Consider the following 22,867-nt stretch of genomic DNA (forward strand, 5'->3'; position numbering starts at 1 on the left):
CTCTTTGCTTGAAATGGTGATAAATAGCTGATTACTCTTCTTAGAGGCATATCACATCATTTACTTAATCTCTGAAGGATTTGTTTTTCCTTATTATTTCAGCGCATTTCTCTCTAAAGAACTGAGAACGGTATTGATCAGACTGTAACAATATGCACTTGAGTAACAATTTCCCCTCAAGTGTGTTTTGATGCATCTCAGCATTTCACATAGGAGAGCAGATAAACCAGTGACACAGATAAATAGCATGAGTTCTTCGTGTTCAGAGGCAGTGACAGTGTGATAGAGGACTGCACTGTAAGTAGGCGGCATAAGTACAAAACATTGATCTTGGAGGCATTCATCACAGACCATCGGGTTTGGAAGGCCTAGGCTTTGGGTTTGGTAATTGATACTATGAGCTACTCTAAAAACCTTGTATTTAAGTAAAAACATGCCTCGTACACATTGTAACAAAAAAATAATAATGCTGGGGAAGAAAATGGAGAGCCAAACCAAAGATAAAACATGTTTCATGGCTTTCATTTCCTCATTCTACCTTGACACAGGGTTCTTCGTTGGGATCCTGCTATGTCCTTAGATTGTTCAGGAATGAACACCCAGGCAAAAGCACTTACTATTCAGAGCTAAACACAGTTGTATTATGGGACATATTGAAGAAGGGAATATAGCTCCTGTGCAGGGACTTGATATCAACTTCTCCCACCAATAAAGAAGACAACTACTCATACTGAGTGCAGCTATATATCAGGAAACAAAAAACACCGTTTTTATACTGTCCTGGGGAAGAGTGACCAATCAGAAAAGCGCCTAACTTTTTTGTATTGTTCAATAGTTATTGGCACAGACAGCCCGGATTAAGCTTTATTAAATATGGCATCTTGATGAAGGTCTCGGCACACAGCCTCTCCTTCTGGCATCCAGGGCACCTTCTTCATGCCTCCCCTTTCGAGCATTTGCTTTGCCACACAGATGTTGATTATTTCACCCAATGCAGACTCCTCATTTCATTAAGGAATTTCTTCATTTCTTAAACCCTCTTCCTTAAAATCACATTACCACAGATTTATGTGTTCAGCTGGGGCATTGCTAATAGGAGCAAATTTGATACCAGTATAAGTGCCTCTTCCTGCTCCCACCTGTGGGAAAATCATGTATTATTGTCATTATTTATATTGCTGCACATATTCCACAGAACCGTACACTGCATAATAAGACATAACAAGCATCTTACATAATAATTTGGATTTAGGGAAATTAAGGTAACAAGGGCCTTGCGCAAAGAAGCTTATAATGTTATGGGAAAAATACTACACTGGAGCTCCAGTAACAATCGTTCTTCTGTTGATCTGTTTATGTAAGGCCCTGTAGAGAAATTAATATACAATCCCCCCCAAAAAAAGATTACAGAACTAAACAAGAGGATTTGTTTGTCATTGGACTCACAATGAAATGATGTTTCCTTGTTGTGCGCAGAATGAATTATGCATGTATCGGTATTAGGACTCATTGGTTTTGACCACAGTAATTGATTTTATATTCTAATTTTTATACCTTGAAACCGAGCACAGCAAATCCTAGAATGCTTCAAATTGTTTGCGTTTAATCACAAAAAGTGGATTAAGGTTTTTCAATGCGGAAATTGCAATGCGAAGAAGACTCACGATGCAAATCATGATTGAATTCCAGCTGAAAGAGTTGTTTGAATTGAGATTGCTTCTAATAAACCAACCAGCACATTTCAGGGATATCATCTTTTTTCAAAAAGTAAAGCATGGCTGTAAAGGGTAGTTGGGCCACTCAGTTATAACTTTAGTGAGCAAAGGCTTTCAGAGCTATACGTATACAGTATGATGTCATCTTGACAATGAATTCTTCCATCCTGCCAAGCTGCATTAGTACCGTATTTGCTCGATTATAAGACGACCCCGATTATAAGACGACCCCCCAAAATCAAAATATTAATTTAGGAAAAAAACAAAAAGCCTGAATATAAGACGACCCTATAGGAAAAAAGTTTTACCAGTAAATATTAATTCATGTAAATTATTTTTTCATGTTTAATAAAAGCTATGATTGAGAAAAATATATTTTTTAAATTTCCTTTTATTTGCCAACCTGCCCCCCCCAGTTATGCCACTCTGCCCCCAGAAATGCTTTATACCCCCCTATTTGCCACTCTGCCCCATGATATGCCTTATACCCCTATATGCCACTCTGGCATATAGGGGGTTAAAAGGCATATCATGGGGCTGAGTGGCATATAGGGGGTTAAAATGCATTTCTGGAGGTATATAGGCATATCATGGGGCTGAGTGGCATATAGGGGGTTAAAATGCATTTCTGGAGGTCCAGAAATGCATTTTAACCCCCTATATGCCACTCAGCCCCATGATATGCCTTTTAACCCAGCATGTACTGGCTGCCTTGGCTTGATAGGAGTGTGATTGCTGTTAGCAGTTTGATATATATATATATATATATATATATATATATATATATATATATATATATCAAACTGCTAACAGCAATCACACTCCTATCAAGCCAAGGCAGCCAGTACATGCTGGAACCTGGGGATGATAGTAGTGGGATTACAGCCTCCCTATGCCATGCTACAACCCCCACCCCCCTTACACATCCATGCTATCACACACAAACACATTTAAATACTCATTCATTCCATTAATCACACATACTTCACACATTAAACACACATTAATCACACATACTTACCCAAAAACCCTCCCCCACCCCCTTACCTGAACTGCAGATCTCTCACTCGAAGACTTCTGCAGGGGACCGGCTGTAGAGCAACTTCTCTGGCCCCGCCCCCAGAGGAGGGAGGGGGAGATAGAGCTCTGTGAGGACGCTGCAAGCTTCCTGTCCTCCTGCTTCTAACAGAAGAGACGCTGCTCGCGACCGGTAAGCAGCATGGCCCCAGCAGACATTTTTTGGGGGGTCTGAGAAGACGACCCCGATTATAAGACGAGGGGTATTTTTCAGAGCATTTGCTCTGGAAAAAACCTCGTCTTATAATCGAGCAAATACGGTAAGTATAAACAACACATTGTGGATTTAGTTCTAATACAAAACCGGTAGCATTCGATAAGTTTTATATACAACTGGCATAATATTGTAACATTTCTTTGGCATTTTGTTGTGGTAATTAATTACAATAAGACCAATATACATGTGAAACTCCTGCTGCTGCCATTGCCAACCTTTGGGTTTCTAGCACCTCCTGCATGTGCATTATTATCCTTAGTAATAAGGATAGAACCTGGCTTTGGCATCTCAGCTCTCAAGGCAGCTGTCTAGGATGCCTATACGTTGAGGCAGTTCCTAGTGGTTCTTGGTTTTCACCTGCCATAATATCAAAGGCACCACTGATTTTTTTTTTTAAATAAAATGTATTTGGTGACCTAATCCTGTCCATTACGCATCATTGCATAGGAATATGTTTCATGCTGGGAATTTACCTCCTATTACCAATTATAAACCAAAGAAACACATAAAAATAGGTGAATGATGCCACCCTGGTGGCGCACACATACACACACACAAAAAAAGGTGGTACTTTCCTTTCGAGTCATTCGGTGTCAACCTGCTGTAGCCAATGTTTTTGGGTCTCTGTTGTAGCTCTCAGAAAGCTTGGACGCGCCATGGACTTTCGTGGACTTACTTCTACATGTAAGCGGATATTGCTTATTTTAAACACTTTATTAATCTTTTTAATCCTATTTTCTTTTATGCTACTTAGCAATTCCATATGGCTGAGAGTGTTTGAAAGCACCCTCTATTGGTGGAGTGCATGAACGGAGAAGAGTGATAACACATCCAAAGAGTGATAACACATGGGAGCAGTGAATTGCTCCTCCTTAAGTTCATTTAACTTATGTCTACATTTCTATTGCATTCTATATTTAACATTATACTATGGTTTCTTTTCCATTTGTTTGTGTTTTTGAGGACACCAAACAGCTGGAAGAATCTGTTAATATTTTTATTATTATTATTATTATTATTATTAGGAAAGTACCCCCTTTTGCGTGTGTGTGCAAACACCAGAGTAACATCATTCACGTATTTATATGTTTCTTTGGTTTGTAATACAGGCAGTGAGATGTGTGGGGTTGTTTTTACAGCACCTCTGTGGTGAGTAGGGATACTCTGATACGAGTAATCACTACCAATTTACATGAGTATGCTTATATACAGTATCCCTCTATAACACTATATCAATTCTTTCCATTTATAGTCTTTGACAAATGGAGCTACCCTGTTAAAAACCATTACCTATGTTTTATAAGTCTGCTGTTATATTGAGTTACATAGTTATAGTTGAATGTCTATAAAGAACCTCAAAATAAATCCCACCAACCTTTGTGGTGATAAGAAAATAAAACCACACCTCTTAATTGACTTATTAAAAGCAGCCATCTTCTTGGCCATCCAAGAACATATGCAATATACAAACAAAAAAGTTATTTTTGACCAGGATCTTTGAGGGTAAAATTGAAATGAAAAAATAAATATCTTGCGGACTATAATTGCAGTGCACATTTTAAATATGTTTTATAGTTTAAGTACAGAGACTTCTTTTTTGAATGGCTTTGTTTAACAAACCAGTAGTTACAGTTGTTATTTTTGGACATTGGACAGCAGTGAAATAATGGATGTTTTGTTTGAGATGAGAATATATGTGGCAATGAAATGGTACATTATAATCCAAATGATTGTATTAGTTTTAATACCTTATATCACTAACTGATGTCATTGTTGCTCATGGTTGCATAGTATAAAATTATCCACATGTGAAGGGCTGACAAATTTCAGTGTGATACTTTTGGTTGTACAATTTGATTACACACAATAAAAAAAAATTATTGTCGGGAAATGGAGTTTAGAACTCCTAGGGAGCAATTTATTTTTGGCATCAACTTTAATTACTGGGACTGAACAGATTTACTGCAACATTAGTCAATTCCATCCCATTGAATTTGGATTATATGCATGGAATTTATAATTAAGTAGATTGGCCTGTATATTTGGAGTATGTATTCTGATCAGAAGCTCCAGGGACTCAACATATAAACAAAAATACCTACATAAACATTACTGTTATAAGGTTCTCTAAAAAGATATCAATTCATTTTAATAGCTTATAAAAGCTAAATTGGGTAATATACCAAACCAGCCTTGTGTGATCCATTAACTTGCCCAAACTTAAATTGTTTTATTTATTTTTTAAATCTAGAAATCTAGAAATTATTAACATGTTTTTAATGGGGCAGTGAGGTAATAATGTATTTTAATCTGAAGGAATTAAAAGATTTTATATACCAATAAGCACCCCAGGGAAGCTATGTGTCAGGGTTCTCAGGATACCGGAACTGGTAGACAGGGAGGCATCAGTGATCACTGAGACCAGTAGGTTGGACAGACTTGAGTTAGACAGTGGAAACGCAAAGGCTGAGTGGATGGATGAGATCCAAGCCAGGGAGCAATAATCACAAACAGTTAATTAGGTAAAGTCAGTAGGCAAGTAGCAAGGTTTATAAACTGTTAATCAGACAAAGGTCAATCAAAGCAATAAGAAAAATAACTAATGTACAGAACAGTAAGCTCACTATAGCAGAGGCAACAGTACTACAGAGCACTGACTTGAGGGTTTTGAGGCTCTTTATAGTGCCGTCCAGCTTCATCAGTTCAATCTAAAATAGGATACTGTGTGCCACAGGTGTCTTTAGGACAGTAGCCACAAGGCTAACAAGCAATGTTTCTAGGTTAACCACAACTCAATTCACTTAAATAAGCGCATCAGTGAGGGAAAGTAATTCCTAGAAACAGACATGACTCCATCTTTAAAGAGAAACTACCTCTGGACACCTTTTAGCATAACTAGATTAATTAACTAAAACTATTGATAGATCATTCTTTTGGTTGGCAGTGTGATAGTTTTGGAAATATTTGATGGGAATATTAACTTTGGATACCTTTTACCAGGATAAGAATGGCCTTTTTAGATTCAATTATTTTGATTATATCATCTAATGTATAATAAAAAAATATGGTGAAATATAAAAAAAAACACTTTTGCTGAGTTTTACTGGAAAAATATTCACTCATTTACAAAAGCTAATAAAAAACCTGCTAAATAGATTCTAATATTTGTCCTGAGTTTAGAAATACCCAATGTTATGTTTTTTTGCAAGTTATATGACAGTTGTAATGCTATTTTATAAGGACATAAAACGTCCCCTTGTATTCTACACTATTTTTTTATAATTTTTTGTACTTTGATGGCAAGAAAGAGTTTTCAAAATATATATATTGGGAGGGGAATTAAGTGTTTGGACACTTATTTTTACATTTCTTAAAATAAATATTAGTTTTTATTTTCTTGGAACTGGATGATTCCCCTTATTATGTCATGGTAACATCACTGACATCTTTATAAAAATTTTTCTATATTACATTTTTTTCTATATTTTTAATATTTTATATTTTATCGATCACAGAGTGATCAGTAAGCAGGGCTCAATTTCTATGCATTGCTGATCTCAGTACCTGCATTACTTCCAGGGAAGCTCCGAGGTCTCTGGAAAGATCTTTGATTTTACTTTGATTATATCCGGCAAGCAGAAGGGTGATGCCATCTTGTGAAAGGCATGCTGCCTTTAAATATGGCTCCAGAGAGTGATCACACAGTGCCTCTGCATATTTTATGGTGTTGTTAAATCCCTCGATCATTGATCGCTCTATAAGTTAATTTACCCTAATGACATACCAGGAACGTCAATTGTCGTTAACTGTATGTTTTTCAGTGATGTGCCTGGCACGTCAATTGTCACAAAGGGGATAAGGTGAATAAATAAGTATCCAGAGCCTGCTTATTTTATTATGTAAATGTTTATTTAGTGTACGAAACAGTAAAATGAAGGATTTAGTAAAAGTAACAGACCCACTTTAAAATATATAAAAGATGCTTGGCTATCCTTTTTTGTGCAATTAGTAATGCAGAATTGGGATGCTTCTCAGGAGTTACTTAAATCATTTTGGCAATGTCATCATATTAACAGCTCATCAGTTAAGTGAGCTTCAGTTATGCTTCATTTGTGCTACTAATTATTGCAACTCATTTGTCAGACAGTAAAAAAAATATAATTGGACTAATCCATGGAGTCATTAATAAAGAAATTGTATCTGAAGACACCCAATCTATCCTGCTTTATTGAACAAATTAACATCTTCAAAGTCATAGACCTTATATTGACAGATGACCTTACAGTATATTAAAATAACAGTATTATAGCACATGTGCTGGTAAATATAGATTCATTTTTTCTATTTATGGAAATATTACATTTGATGGCGGATAAAACCAATTTAGCCTGTCTAGTTTAAAAACAATAATAAGTGAGTGGCTTTGTCTTATTTATAGTGTAGCCTTATACCTGTCTCAATCATGTTGCAATTCCTTTTACTTATCCATCTCTCTCAGGGAGCAGCCGACCTGATCTGTGTAAGCATTTCTCATTCCTTATATTTGCTTTACCCAGGGATGGAAAATGTTTCCACACTCATACACCAGTACTTCCTAGGGTAGGCTGCCTGGAAAGCTCTCTCTTGTGGGGCAGTAGATTCGCATGGGGGGAGCTGGGAGGGAATCAGGTGCATGTGGACATGGGGTTTGGCATAACATATGGGTAGAGAGTGGGCATGGTAACAGGGAAAAGTAACCCAAAGAACCAGGAAACAGTGCCTCACCCGGAGACTCTGGGTAAAACATATCTATTTCTTGTATTTCCTCCATTTTATGATCTTAGATCTTTCCTGTAATCCATGCACCATTTTACATTGCGGTAAACTATAGATATCTGTAAACTGGACATGTGTAGTTAAAAATGAGTTGGCGATGTAAGCTGTCCATGATATATAGTTTTTCATATATTTAAAAAGTTATTTAGAAACTACAGTGGACTGGGCAATTCATAGGACCTGTACGAGTGTTTCATTAGAGGTGATATTTTATTTCCGCCACAAGAAAAAAATATTGATTCAGAATGACTTTTTTTTTTCTGAAGAAACATCAAACTACAATTGTGCCCTTTTCAATCCAGAAAATGGCTTGTCCTCCGAATCAGATTGCTTACAGGCCCTGATGGGGTCAATCAGTGAAGTGCTATAATTGCCTTCATGCTTGTTTGTCTGAATGCATGCGGTTATTACTCAGATGTGCAAGCATAGGAAACAGCTGGTTTATTAAATGAGTCTTATTACTGACAGCCTCATAGATGTGTAATTTTAGAACTGCCTGGTCTCAGTATGTTGGTTAATTACTATAAAGTACCTAATATTTCACAAGAAGAATAGTACAATATGACCATCTTCTAAGACCATTCATAGCTTTTTTTTTTACATGTGATCTCTGCAGAGTGTGCCAACTATTTAACGTGTTTATGAGCAGACAAACGTGCAATTTAAATTGAATCTAGGTGTTTTAAACACGTGGAATATTAAAGGCATAAATTATGACTTGAAACAGTAAGAGAAGTCGTATTCCCTTCAATGTTAATAATTTGCATTTCAGAATGTAGTAGGGTTTTATGGTGTTTCACTATGAGTGAATGGATTTTAGAGTGTAACCATAAATACCCATTTTATGGGGCGAGGTCTGATTCCTTTACAAAGAAACAGCTTGGGATGGTGAACTTATGTTTTAGCTAGATGCCTCGAAATTATGAGTTCAAGTATTAACTGTGAGAAGTAGAAAAACATAATCCGTCTGTGAAAAAATGGATCCGAATCTCCATTATGAATTGGTTAAAGGTGGCTAGCCTTATCTGAAATAACGTATATGACAGGTAGGCGGAATGCATTCAACGTCAGCCATCTCTCAATAATCAATTAAAAGATAAGATGGTATAACAAAATAAAGCAATTTGGAAAATAAAATATGAGGTTATGTGACTTTACAAATAAGCTGCTATCAGATATAGCCCAAGCTACGTACATTATATTATAATATATTATAACATTAATTCACAAATGCTGTGTTTTTGTAAGTGCATCATATTGCTTTATTGTCGAATATAGCACTGGAAAACAGTTTGATAACCAGGGAACTAATACTGTCATTGTGCATTACGTAAATAAATAAAATAATGCATTATACTCACATACAGGAACTTTCTAGGCTTGACCCAGAATCTCTGGGTCTCAAGGTCACTTTCCTCTTTCGACGGGCATGGGGAGCAGTGCTCAGCCTCGTTTACATGGCTGAATGAACGGCACGTTTCTCACAAAGCCGCTTAACCAGAAGTGGCAGATCTCCAAGTGGCCTTCCCCGGGATGATAACGTTAGAAAATGAGTGTGTTTTAAAGTAATCTGCAATTGCTAAATAAAGTTGATAAAGAAGTTTAACCGAAGCTACAAAAGAGCTATCAATTAGTTAAATGAACATTTACTGACTGATTACAAAATAGTGTGTCCACGTCCAAAAAAAGTTCTTAAATATGCAAACGACTTCAAAATAATGAAATAAATCTTAAGTCTTTAAGAACAGATGGTGTTTTGTAGCAAAATTAAAAGCGGAGGTATTTAAATCATTTTCTTCAGTGCATTCCTTCTAAGAACCTGTAGCTGCCAGCCTTTGCTATTTAAGCTTAATATTTCACTGAGTACTTGATCAGACCAGTCTGTTAGTGAAATTAAATTTGTAAGGGGGAACAAGTTTTGTCCTGCATGAAACCTTTTGTTTGCCTCTGGCTACACCTGATTTGGTCAGTGCTACTAAAGGAAGGTGTGGGATCTTCAACCAGTCTTCCCTGCCTATACAATATCTGCCATGTAATGCTTACACCACATTGTTGCCAAGCCAATTGTTTTTAAAGATCATTGCCTGGCTTTGCTTTAAATTTAGATTTGTTTCTTTAGTTAAACACTTTGCAAAACTTTTTTTGTCAGTGATGCTTAACCCCTTCAGCACCGGGACGTACCTGGTACTTCCTGGTTACTGGTCACCGGTAGACCGGGACGTACCAGGTACGTCTCCTCCAAAAAACGCCCCCACATCACCACGATCGCGGTGATCGTGGAGGCGCTGCTGCTACTGTCTGCCCAGGACTCCTGGGCAGACAGCACAGCCTGTCTAAACCCGCCCCCAAGCCTACGATCACTCCCACGGAGTGATTTTGTAGGCAGAAACAGCGATTGCAGAAAGATCTGCAATCGCGGTTTCAGCTGCCACAGGCAGCTTCAGGGAAGGGGTGGGGGTGTTGAATGGGTCCCCACACAAGTGTGGGGACCTGACCCAACACCCCCCTGCTGCCTGATCGCTCCATGAGAGCGTCAGTGCAGCGTTAACCCCTTCAATGCCGCGATCGCGGCATTGAATGCCGCGATCGCGGCATTGAATGCCGCGATCGCGGCATTGAAGGGGTTAATTCCCGTTTTGTAGGGGGCTCTGCTGCTGGTGGTCTGCCTGGAAACCCAGGCAGACCAGCAACAGCAAAAACGAGCCCCCAGAAGTCCTCTGATCAGTCCTGTAGGACTGATCAGAGAGACTCCTCCCCTACAATCTCCAGTCTGTTGGAGATTGTGTCCCAGCTGCCAGAGGCAGCTTCAGGGACAGGGAGACAGGGTTCTTTGGTCTCCACATGAGTGTGGAGACCAGCCCCCCCACCCTCACCCTTCCTCAGTTAACCCCTACCCTCCTCTTCCTCAATTAACCCCTTCAATGCTGCGATTGTGTATGACCCCCATCGCAGCATTGCAAGGGTTAATATTAGTCCCCACAAGCTTGTGGGGACTAAATACCAGTCAATGCTGTGCTTCAATGGAGCATCAGCATTGAAAGAGTTAAAAAAAAATAAATGTAAAAAATAATAATAAAAAAAATTTAAAAAATAAATTAATTTAAAAAAATTAATAAAATAATAATAATAATAAAAAAAATAACAGCACTGACCTGAAAGTCCAGGGTGCTTCCAGGTCAAATGCTGGGCTGATCAGATCGCTCCTGGCCAATAGGAGTGATCGGATCATTATGGCAGCCCACGGATGACCCTGCTCTACAAAGAGAGAGGGGTCATCTAGGGTAATTATGAAAAAACAAATTATTAATAAATGAAAAAATCATAATTATTACCTGATCACTTGTCGGTGACATTTTAAGTCGCTGATTATTGATCGGTCTCCCTGATTGATGTCAGCGGCCTAAACCTGTCACTTACAAGTAATCTGATAAAAAATATTTAAAAAAATGTAAATGCACATGTTCCAGTTTTGCCCTCATAGCTTCCTCAAATAATGCATGAACCATGCATGTGAGGCCTTGTTGGACTCATGGGATGTTGGTGAACAAAATGTGGTGCTTTCTTCCACTGTTGCACTTATGGTGTGCAAGAAATTCAGTGCAACATTGGAATGTATGCGTTAAAAACGCAATAAAATAATTTCCCTGTGAAGTTTGGCAGACATCAGTGAAGAAATGGCTAACTGAAAACTGTCAAAACTACCCTAGTTGAACACCTTGACTTGTCTACTGTTCATAAATGTATACTTTTATGGGGTAATTTACATTGGGGGGCTTCCAAAATGTCCCAAATGGGATATGGGCCCAGGAAACCAATTTCTGAAAATTCCAAATGTGAAAACGAAAATGCGCATGTTCCAGTTTTGCCCTCATAGCTTCCTCAAAAATTGCATGAACCATGCATGTGAGGCCTTGTTGGAACCGGGGGATGTTGGTGAACACAATTTGGTGTTTTTTCTGCAGTTGCACATATTCTATACAAAATATAATATAAAATCTAAAGCAACATTGCAACATATGCAAAAAAAAAATAAAAAATATAAAAATACCTCAAAATTTGGCAGCAATTGGCGATAAAATCCCTGTTTGAAAAGTGTCAAAATGACCCTAGTTGTACACCTTGATTTATCTACTGTTCATAAACATATAATTTTGGGGGGATAATCAGTATCTGTGACAACTATTGCAGTTATTAGACTACCATGCCAAATTTGAAAAAAATTACATTTCAAAAACGTAATGCATGCCTTGCAATATTTTCCCCTATACTGGTCAAAATAGATAAAAATCCTGGCCATGTTGGGTGGTTTCCAAATCAGGACAACTTAATGAATATATTTGGGATAATTTTTTCCCATTGGTTCAATGTGTGTACAATTTGTATGTATACAAAACTGTAAAAAAATGCATTTTTTTCATTTTTCCCCCACTTTTTCCAGTTTATTTCAAATAAAACAATGTACTACCCAGCTTAATATGGTTTCAAATGAAAGCCCTACTTGTGCTGAAAAAAACAATATATGATTTGTGTGGGTGCACCACTTGATAAGAGAAAAATTACAGTTGAAGAAAGACATTGCAAAAACACAAAAACGGCTCCGGTCCTTTAGCGACACCCTAGCTTAAAAATCCCGGTCCTGAAGGGGTTAAAATATATATGTTTCTGCACTTACCAAGTAGTCCTAAGCAGTCAGTAATATTTGTTTACTATCTACTACCTAGTGAGATCCCAGCCACCATATATTCTGATGTACTTACTGTGCTTTGTCTTTAATGTAAGATCAGAATAGATTGCAGCTTATACTTTTCAAAGTTGCATCAACTTTAATTTCCTTACATACATTAAGGAAATTTCCCAGGAGAAACCATGAACAATAATGCTACTCTTATTTAGTAAAATGACCCATTGTAGATGCTTCAGGTGCCACTCAACAAATACCAGTTACTAATGAAGCCATATAGCTGGTAAGGAGTTTTCATCCAAAAGAAATCCAGGAGCCTCTGTTGCCCGGTTTTGTGAAACCTATAAATTCTCTATCATTTAGCACTGCATGTGATTCAGTTTTTTGGCTGAATGCTTAAGATATTGGGTAAAAAGGTATCTTCATTTATGTAATGGTGCTTGATCAATTATTCCTGTACCCTGTTCTATCCTCATTTGCATTGAAAAACAATAGTTAACCATGATAAATCATGGAAAACCATGATAAATATTTTATGTATAGGTGTAAGTGATAATGTTCGGGGTTATATGGAGTTGATCAGTTCATTTTTGTAGTTGTCCCAGAAGACGTAAAATGTTGCCATTTTGATTGAATTAGGTGACAGACAGATCTAATAACCCTCCAGAGAGCTATCCCAATTATATAAAATGTTTACAGCAAGACCCCTGTTGCTTTATACTCTGTAGGATAATATATGCACAGAGCTGTTTCCTCTCTCTGGAGATAAAGCTCTCCAAATCATTTAAGCATAAGATATTTACTATGAATTGATAGTTTAGGCAGCTCAAAGTTCAAAGAGAGAGAGAAGAAGAAAGCTCTCCACCCTCTTCAAACAGAAGTTCTGTATATACAGAGAGGCTAGAATGGCTCTTCAGAATTATTATTGCTTAGAGAACATCTCTTGGTGTTTATCCGTATGCCCTGAATAATAACACTGATTAGCTAAACACTGATAAGGAGCATGTGGAACAGGATAATGATAAAGAATATAAATTAACAGTGCTGATTTACAATGGAACTGATTTACTCCTTGAAAAGTGCTAGTTCAAATACTCTCAACCCTTCCACTTTATTCACCATAAATTACACCACCAAAAAGATAATGACATATTTATACAACTCAAAATGACATATAAAAATTAATTTGGCACCGTATTATATTTTTTTTGTTGGATCATTCCACCTATGTGTTTTCATTAAGATTCATGGGCCTGAGAGGTCAGCATTCATTAGTTATGTATTGGCCATAATATGGAAGGATTAGATTAATGAATGTTGTTTATCACACATTGGTCCCCAATTCCCAATTGCACAATGAAGATATCTTAAATGTGAAACTTGCTGGTCCAATTTTCAGGGGAAAAAGCCCAGATCTTAATTGGAGCTGATATTGTAAAAATAGTTATTTCCAAGTAAAAACACTTCTGTTATGAAGGATAGCATGTTTATATCCTTCCTGTACCTAGACCTGTATATAAGTATACAGATGGTAACATCCTCAGGCCACAGTCATTAAACAAAACTCTATTATTATTATCGATATATATATATATATATATATATATAGGAAGTGACACACATTTTTCAATGATGAATAAATAATTATGTAGATGGGCCATTGGTTCTCATCTGCCATCAAAGTCTATGTTTCTATGTCATTGGTTCCAAGAACATCTGTGCTGTCTCTTGTGACAGGGTGATAGCCCTTACCCTAGAATTCTCGGTAGGGTATCTGTTGTAGTTTTCATAGGATTTGTTAAAATTCTTTCCATTTCTGTACTACATAGAGGGAGTATAGCTTTAAATATCTCCATTTGTATTACTTACTAGAACTGTAACATTTGATTGATTCAGCATTTTTTAAATTGTTTGTGAATTCTTTGAGATTAAATTGTGTTTCTGTGAGCATTTTCTATGTCAACCTACAACATACCATTTTTTTCTGAAATACTCTATGTTATGGTTTTACTCTACCCGGCATTGCTCACTTTATTATTATTATTATTATTATTATCCTTTTTTATATAGCGCCAAAATTTACACAGCGCTTAATATAATACATATATTCAAGGGGTATTACAAGACGAGAATTGACAGGAATATGAGCCTAGCAGCGGCATTTAGGATAGACTGTAGAGGAGAGAGTCGAGACGTGTTGCAGTAGTCAAGTTGGGAAATGATAAGTGAATGAACCAGAGTTTTTGTGGATTCTTGGGTGAGGAATGGGTGGATGCGAGAGATTTTTTTTAGGTGCAAGCAGCAGGGTCTGGCGAGGGACTGAATGTGAGGGATGAAGGAGAGGTTAGAGTCAAGGATGACGCCAAGGCCGATGGCCTGGTTAGTAGGAGAGATTTCAGGTAATGGAGTGGAGATAGAAGGAGGGAAGATAATTAGTTCAGTTTCAGGTAGTGTTGTGACATCCATGAAGAAATAGCAGACAAGCAATTGGTAATACGGGACATGAGAGATGGAGAGAGATCAGGAGAAGACAGGTAGATCTGGGTATCATCTGCATATAGATGATACTGGAGGCCAAATGAGTTGATTAGTTTGCCAAGAGATGAAGTATAAAGAGAGAACAGCAGAGGGCCAAGGACTGAACCTTGGGGGACACCAACCGAAAGTGGAAGGGGTGATGTCTTGCCAGAGAAGCTGACAGAGAAGGAACAATTAGACAGATAAAAGGTGGTGATCAGCAGTATCAAAAGCAGCACAGATATCTAATAGTATTAAAATGGAGAAGTGACCTTTTTGGCACTATATAAAATAATACTTTATTTATTTTACATATCTAGTTTACCACTAGTTCCAGCTTAAATTCAACAAGATACTGAATAACAAATCAAGAGTGAATTCGTGCAAGTGTTTTTTTTTATACATGAACATTTCCATTCATATGACTAAGGACAGTTGACAAGTCATGAAAAAAATACAAAGCTTTAGTACCTTTGCATAATGTGTATAGTCATTGCAGTTAGATAAACTTTGCACAAGACCAGGATCTTTTCTTATGCCTGATTGAAGTCAGTTTTATACATAGCTATAGATATATATAATCATAGCTTTTTAAACAGGTAGATCACTTACTGTATCTGTAATATCTGAAATTGAAAATTAGTAAAACTTAATTTAAGCATGACATTTTCTGAGGTCCGTCTAGCTAACTGAAATGAAGTAGTACATTGCACGCCAAATATAAGAGACAAAAACATGTTTGGAAGTTTTGTATTTGGAAAATGTTTCATCCAATATTTAGAATTTTTATTCCAAGTTATTGCAAACTAATAAACGGAACTGTGCCCAGTAATAGGTGTGCCGTGGAACATGATATAGAGTACATAGGCGGAAATTGGAAGAATGAAATAATTTCAAGCAAAACATATAAAGAGAATACACAGAATAAATATTTTAAATGAAAAGGCAGTTTTGATTATTATAATTTTTTTACATTCCTTTTTAATGGACACAGAAGGAGTTAATATTCCAGATTATAATGAGATGTATAATAAATGCATCTGTTACTTTTTCCACACCGCACATGCCAAAAACCTTTGCCAAGCCTGATTGCAGATCTCTGACTAATGAACTGCAACAACAAATTTAACAAGCTTGCAACATTTGGTGAAAATACAAACAAGAGTTATCACAATTCAAAAACCGTACTTTTAATAATCGTAAAAATACTGCCTTGAGCTAGTTTATGGTAGGATAACTTTGAAGTAAGATTCTATTGGGCACTAACAGATGAATTTGTTTAACTTATGAGTGAGTTAGGAATCTTTTTTTGTGAAATTGTTACAAATAGTCACCCAGTGATTTTTTTTTTAAGATTAAAAACATTGACAATTAGTAAAGATTAGTTTGATGATAGAGTTGAGAATTCAATTAGAGAATTTAACCATACATGGGTTAGGTATAAAGGTATAGTGAATCTCAGACAAGACCAAGGACTTATTAAGATCTGAGTCTTTATATCAGGAAAAATGGGCAGACTAGATGGGCTGAATGGTTCATATCTGCTAATCAAATTAAATGTGTCAATGTAAGTAATGTTTTCTGTTTTTCACACAAAGGCCATTTATATTTTGACATTGCTCAAGCCAAATAATGAATTGTTTGACCCAAACAATGAGAAGGTCTGACCAGATGCCCACATTTCTATGGAAGAGTAACCTTGCTTAAAACTGTTGTACCCTGATATATTCCTACTTTAGAAACGTCCCCTTAATCATTCCAAATCTACATCTTCTAAGTGTATGTTACCTAAGTGGCTTAGTGTTTACAATAACTTCTAATTGCTTCCTTAAGTTAAACAAAAGGTCATAGTAAATATTAGTTGGCAGAACTGAACCACTGGACAACATTCTCCATTAGATGTAATTACTTTTAACGTCATATGCTGAGCTATCATCCAGTTGGCTTCTGGTGACATATCTATCAGTAAAAGTAATGTGGGGCTGTAGATGTAGCATCCTCTTTAAAAAATGCTAGACCCTTATCATAACATACATTGAAATAACAAATCATAGTAGCATTTATTTGTATCTTAAACTTTTTCATGTGTACATCCCTTGGATTTTCCCCAATGCTCGGTTACAAATTACATTTTTTTTATTGTTATATATATTGCTTTATCAATTTTGAATCAAGCTCTTTTTCAAATGCCCCCCCACACACAAGGCTGAACAATGTACTTAATTAACACACATACATGTATTAAAAGTATTTATTATTTTTTCTATTGATTAATCAGAAATAAAAGACCTCAACGTAGTAGGCTTTCAGTGTCAGTATCTGCATTACTGCTCTTTTGTGAATATGTATTTCACTATTCCCTGACTGTGCCTCTGCTTTAAGTTGAGCTGTCTACTGAGAGTATTTAGCATGGAAATTGGTAACAAATTGTAACAAACTGTAACAAATGGAGAAAATCAAGCAAACATAAAAACAACAACATTTATACACACTGTAAACGAAAATTATTTATTCCTAAGGAGATAAGATCTCATGCAAAATACAGAAATCTATGCTTTGTAGGCATCTCATTTAACAAGTCTGCAGTAATGCAGATTTACATTCCACTTGCGCTTCCACGTGCTAATAAAAATGAAAGCTTTTGCAAACCGCATAGATATAAAATTGGTGGTATTAGTGTAATTGGATGGAAAGTATGTGGAGTGTTGGTTGGCGCAACATTATAAAACACCATTTAAGACATATAATTTATACTGTTTCCCCTACAGAATAATGACGACAATTGACTCAATCTGTGTATGTTAATAAAAACATGAACATAAAGCTAGCTTAGTCAAGTTCAGTATTCCCCTTTTAAATGCAAAAGGTACATCCATTCCAATCAGTTTTTGCCATGAGGGTATTAAGTGCACATAGATGATTACATTTATTCTAACATTGATGTCCATTCCACTTAGAGAATGGCCAAACTAGATAACATATCGTGTTTTTATGCCGTGAAATTGTATGTGTCAATGAGAATGTACTTTATACACCAGGGCTGTAAAGCAATCATTAGTAAGCAATGGCCAGAGGTCTCAATGCTATTATAATATTAATGTACTTACAAGGGAACCCATGACTTTTAAAGTAGGTTGAGGGACATTCCCCAGAAGGAAAAGTCTGTTCTATTGGAGCATAGATCAGTTTGAAGCATATATGTACCACAAAATCATGAGGCACTTTTTAAAAATATTTATCTCCTTCTGCTTGACCTTGTAAATGGACTTGTTCTTCTCAATTTTGTTGGAATACCAAGATAACCTACATAAATTTCAACTAAATATTATCAAACTTCTGCAGGCTGTGTTCCTTTGGCACCGTATATTCTTATCTGGTGAAAAGGTGTAACTATGTTATCATTCCATTTCTCTTTTTATCCCTTTAGTCAAGAGTTTCCCTTTGAAGGTTTTCTTTGTAAGACAACTGACTACATAGACAGGAAGAAGATGAACTTCGGAAAAGGCTTATAATAGAAAACTGAACAGAGCTGCTAAAAAAATAATAGTTTATCAGATAAAAAGAATGAAATATAGGTAACAGGTTAACAATTTTCAGGATTTTCCATGTCTGCAATACAGATCTCCAAAACATTTTCTCAACTCTCACATCTTATCATTTTAAGAACGTTTATAAGGAAGTGCAATCTGCAGTCGACTTCATTGTTATTGAGCAGCTGTCAGGGAAATGTTGAAATACAGCAACAGTTCCATGTGACAAAGTGACCTTCAACCACCGGAATTGACTCATTAATAAGGAATCATCATGGTTTCCTATCAACACCACACTGCTTTGGATCCATAAGTAATTAGAAACACCAACAATCCCTAACAAGGGTATCTTGGGTGCTCCTTAGTTTTACTGGCAGGCAGTGTCATCTTTAATATCTTTAATGATAACAGGGCCTTGAGATGGTCTCCCTTAGTGCCCCCCCAAATTATGGCTAGGCCCACGACACCCGATCCTTTCCTACTATGTAAAAGACATATTGCTGATGGTTTTATGTGGGACTACTATTCAAAAATTAAATGATTTTTTTTGACCATATAATGGTATATACACGCATGTTTGTTCTTTATATAATTATACATCACAGATTTGTGTTTAAATTGGATTGTTTGTGTTTAATAGGTTAGCTTGCGTAGTATAATTTTGTGCAATGTTTACTGTACGTCAGTTTGTGTATGCCACTGTTAAATTGTGGAGATCTGCAGAACCTGCCGACACTCTGCTAATGAATGATAATAATTGTAATGAAACTGACATTATTTTTAAATGTACACATCACAAGACCAATTATGCCATCATTATTCATTAGCGCACTGGAAAACGATCTTAAAAGGAAGCTGTAACCAATACATTATTTGTATACCCCTCTACATCTTCTCTAACCTGCTTAGCATTTTGTTTTCATGTATTTTTCTGGTGAACAAAAGATTTCTTTACAATAGCATGACAGATTGGGCCGAAGGCATAAACCTAGTCAAGCCCAGGAAGTGCAGTGATGTGTTATAATATTGCTGGCGACAGATGCTCTCTTTGTGCAATTCTTTACACACTACATTTTGTTATGTATTTTAGATCATACATGGGAAAAAACAATAAGCTTATTATCCACTGCAAAAATAATAAAAAACAGAGAATGCTAGTTACCGTGAGAGCATTCTAAAATATACTACTTTGCAGTAAACTAATGCACAATATTGTATTTTAAAAGAGCGATTGAGATCAGCATGGGAAACAGAGATGTGTAAATCACTCACTAAGGAGTTTTGTATAATGTATTTTTTGTAGTTCAGTGCTAGATGAAAACATAAACACTGTGTTAACTCTTTGATCGTGAGGGAGAGGGAGCAATACAGTGCATGTCTTAGTTCAGTTTCAGACAACTCCCAAATCAGAGCTGTGCACGGTCGGACAATGGATGACTAAGCTGCCTGGTACTTTAAGGCCAGCGGCTGCTAAGTGATGGATGTGCAGCTGTAAAATATGTTGGAATAGATATTTAAGCTTTTATTTTACGTCTGTAATAAAACATGATATCACATATTGTTAACATATTTGTACTTTTAGTGACTTGGACAGTCTGTTATTGAAGATGGTTGTGAGCTGAAGATCTTAAGTTCCTTCTGAACCAGTCTTTCAATCACTGATAGAAGACAAGGTAAGGTATTTAGTAAAAATGTTTTATGTCAGCCAATTCAGCCCTAGGTCATAGAGGGCTTTTTCCAATTGGAAATATGGAGTCTCCTCTGAATAAAGAAATAAGCTTTGCAGTGGAGGCTCCTCCATAGGAGCACATGTGCACGTGAACCCCCAAGAGCAAAAAAATATATATTAATCTAAATTAAATAGAAATAATAACTTATTATTTATATTTCATTTAGATGAAAATGTTTTTTTGATGAATTTTCCAAAAAAAAAAATATTTTTGCGTTTTGGGGCTCACATGCGCATGAAGCCTCCTGTCCCCTGATGTAGCCTGCCTATGCCAAGAAAGAGCTATGAACAGGCAGCCTGTTCATAGTTCATTCTTCTATCGCTCTATTGCTGCCGTGCTTGCCAAAGCTGTGTGAACGGGGGAGGAGCTCCCAGCCAACACACTCACCGCCCAGCCAGGAGTCTCCCCGCCCTCCCCAGTGACTGACGTGAGCGGGGAGGCGGGGCTAACAACGCAAGGCGCGAAGCGCCATTATTCTGTGTGTTCGTGGAGAGGGAACAGCAGCATGTGAATCCCCATTGGAATTACCCACCAGCCGCCACTGACGCTTTGCTTATTGACTGCAGACATTGTAGCCAATTATGAATTTAGAATAAACAGCAAAATATATTGAATTATTCATGATGAGCACTATTCATGTTTAATTAGAGGATAATATACAATCGCTACTCCAGGGATCCCTCAACTCAAAAAAGTTATTATTGACTTAGTGGAGAAAAAGAAGGCAGAATGGAAAATTGGAGAGGGAGTCCGAGAAGTTCATTTCTACTATTTCAAATAAATGGCTGCCTAGGATGGTTTTCAATTGACTAGAAATTATTATTTTAAATTGCTTTTGTAATTGTACACACATGTATATATGATTTACGGAATGATCAGTTTTTAGATAATATATGTTAATGTACAATTTGAAAGAACATGAGTAGATGTGGTGGGTAGTATAAATAAGTACATTTATTTCTCATTTCTGAATAAGTTTAAGCCTCCCCTCTCTCTTTAGTGATTAAAAAAAAGGGCCAGTGTAAATATTTTAGAATTATAGTGACCTCACAAAAATAGTGTCTTTAGAGTTTATCTGCAAGGTGTCTGATATTGCATTTAGGGGTCTGCATTTAGATATGTTACCTACATGTTAATGCATTAAATGCTTGAAATATTAAATGCGAAAATACCCTAAAAATGTAACACAATAAATTAGCACATACAGATGCTGAACGTTCTCTTATATCACTTGCAGCAGTGTGTTAAAGGAGTGCGACACCTCTTGAGATGTTTCTGTTTTAGTGTTGAAAAGAGATTTTTTTTTTATAAAATGCTCCTGAAAAAGTGTGAGTAAAAATGATTTTTTTTCACTGTTAATTTTTTTTATTATATACAGATTTTTAGGCAATAGTGTACAGAGGTTAAATAGAAAGTGTCAACTCACTGTATAAACCTTCCAAATTGGGACCCACATTCCTCTGTGCCTTCCTCTTCTTGTTGGGCTCATTATAACGTGATTATAAATTCAATTTTGTAATTAAAATCCATTTTTTAATCTACTAATAATCTACTTTGTCTACTGCATTGAAGCAATATTTTTCATAACATAAAATAAAAATGTTTCTGATAATCCTAATTTATTTGCCTGCATTAACTTGGACTTAAAATATAAAAAGAAAGGTTTATGTTATAATACGTTTAAGGCAGTGGTTTACCCTGGGCCCAAGGAACGTTCAAAATTAGAAGTGTGAAAAACAGGTTTCTGTATGTCCAAAAGAGTAAGTGACTGTATGTGGAAGCTTTGTTAAATAAATATTTCTTGATGTTAACTCTGAGGTATTATACCATGACTTATTTTGTGACAATTGTGACAAGTTCTCACATACTACTGGAATACCACAAAGAGTTGTTACGGAAACACAAATTTTGTGCAGGTCTGTACTTAAGATCTATGTTTTGCTGTTTTATACAATACATTCAGCGAGGGATACCTACTGTAATTACATTTATATTGAGTAGAGCCGTGGTTTCCTAAGTTTACTTTGTACTACAAGGTTCTCATTGATTTTCTGTCACAGTTTAGGCTCTATTTGGTCCCGTTATGGTACATTTGTTTGCCATTCATTAATTACTAAAGTAAAAAAAAAAAAAAAAACAGTTGTAGAAAATGAGGTCCTGTCATTTTCTTGCAATACAAAGAATTTGCCCCAAATGCATATTAATAGGTTTTTCACTCTTTATGCTTGCCTTTTGCAACAGCACTTTGGGTGGAGGCATTATAGGAAAACAGAAACCACCATTCATTTACTTGTGATACTTTGAAAAAGCAATTCAATAAATTTTGATCACATGTCAATTTTTTTATAGATTATTTTTGTGCCACTATACATGTAAAGTTATGTCTTTGGCATTTTGTTGTTGAGGTTGTTGTTGAGAAAATGTAAAAATCTGTTCTGTTTCCTATTTCAAAGATATTTGAAATCCAGACTTGGTTTATCCAGATATTTCCATTCTCAACCCAGATGATAACAAACTGGCCTAGGGCCTAGCCTCTCCCTTATGCCTATTCTTACTGTTAATACAGAAGGAGGCGTAGCGTTCAT

The 22,867-nt window shown here is 36.3% G+C and overlaps 1 long non-coding RNA gene across 1 annotated transcript in view; it reads left to right on the forward strand.

The window, feature by feature from the left end:
* The window catches only part of LOC128490221 (uncharacterized), a 67,146-nt gene that overhangs the window by 19,766 nt on the left and 24,513 nt on the right, over positions 1 to 22,867 (forward strand). Inside the window, exon 2 of the long non-coding RNA XR_008353933.1 lies at positions 20,135 to 20,225. This is a non-coding gene — a long non-coding RNA (uncharacterized LOC128490221). The remainder of the gene's footprint in view (positions 1 to 20,134; positions 20,226 to 22,867) is intronic.

The sequence above is a fragment of the Spea bombifrons genome, chromosome 4 (assembly GCF_027358695.1).
Source record: "Spea bombifrons isolate aSpeBom1 chromosome 4, aSpeBom1.2.pri, whole genome shotgun sequence".
Taxonomy (NCBI): Eukaryota; Metazoa; Chordata; class Amphibia; order Anura; family Pelobatidae; genus Spea; species Spea bombifrons.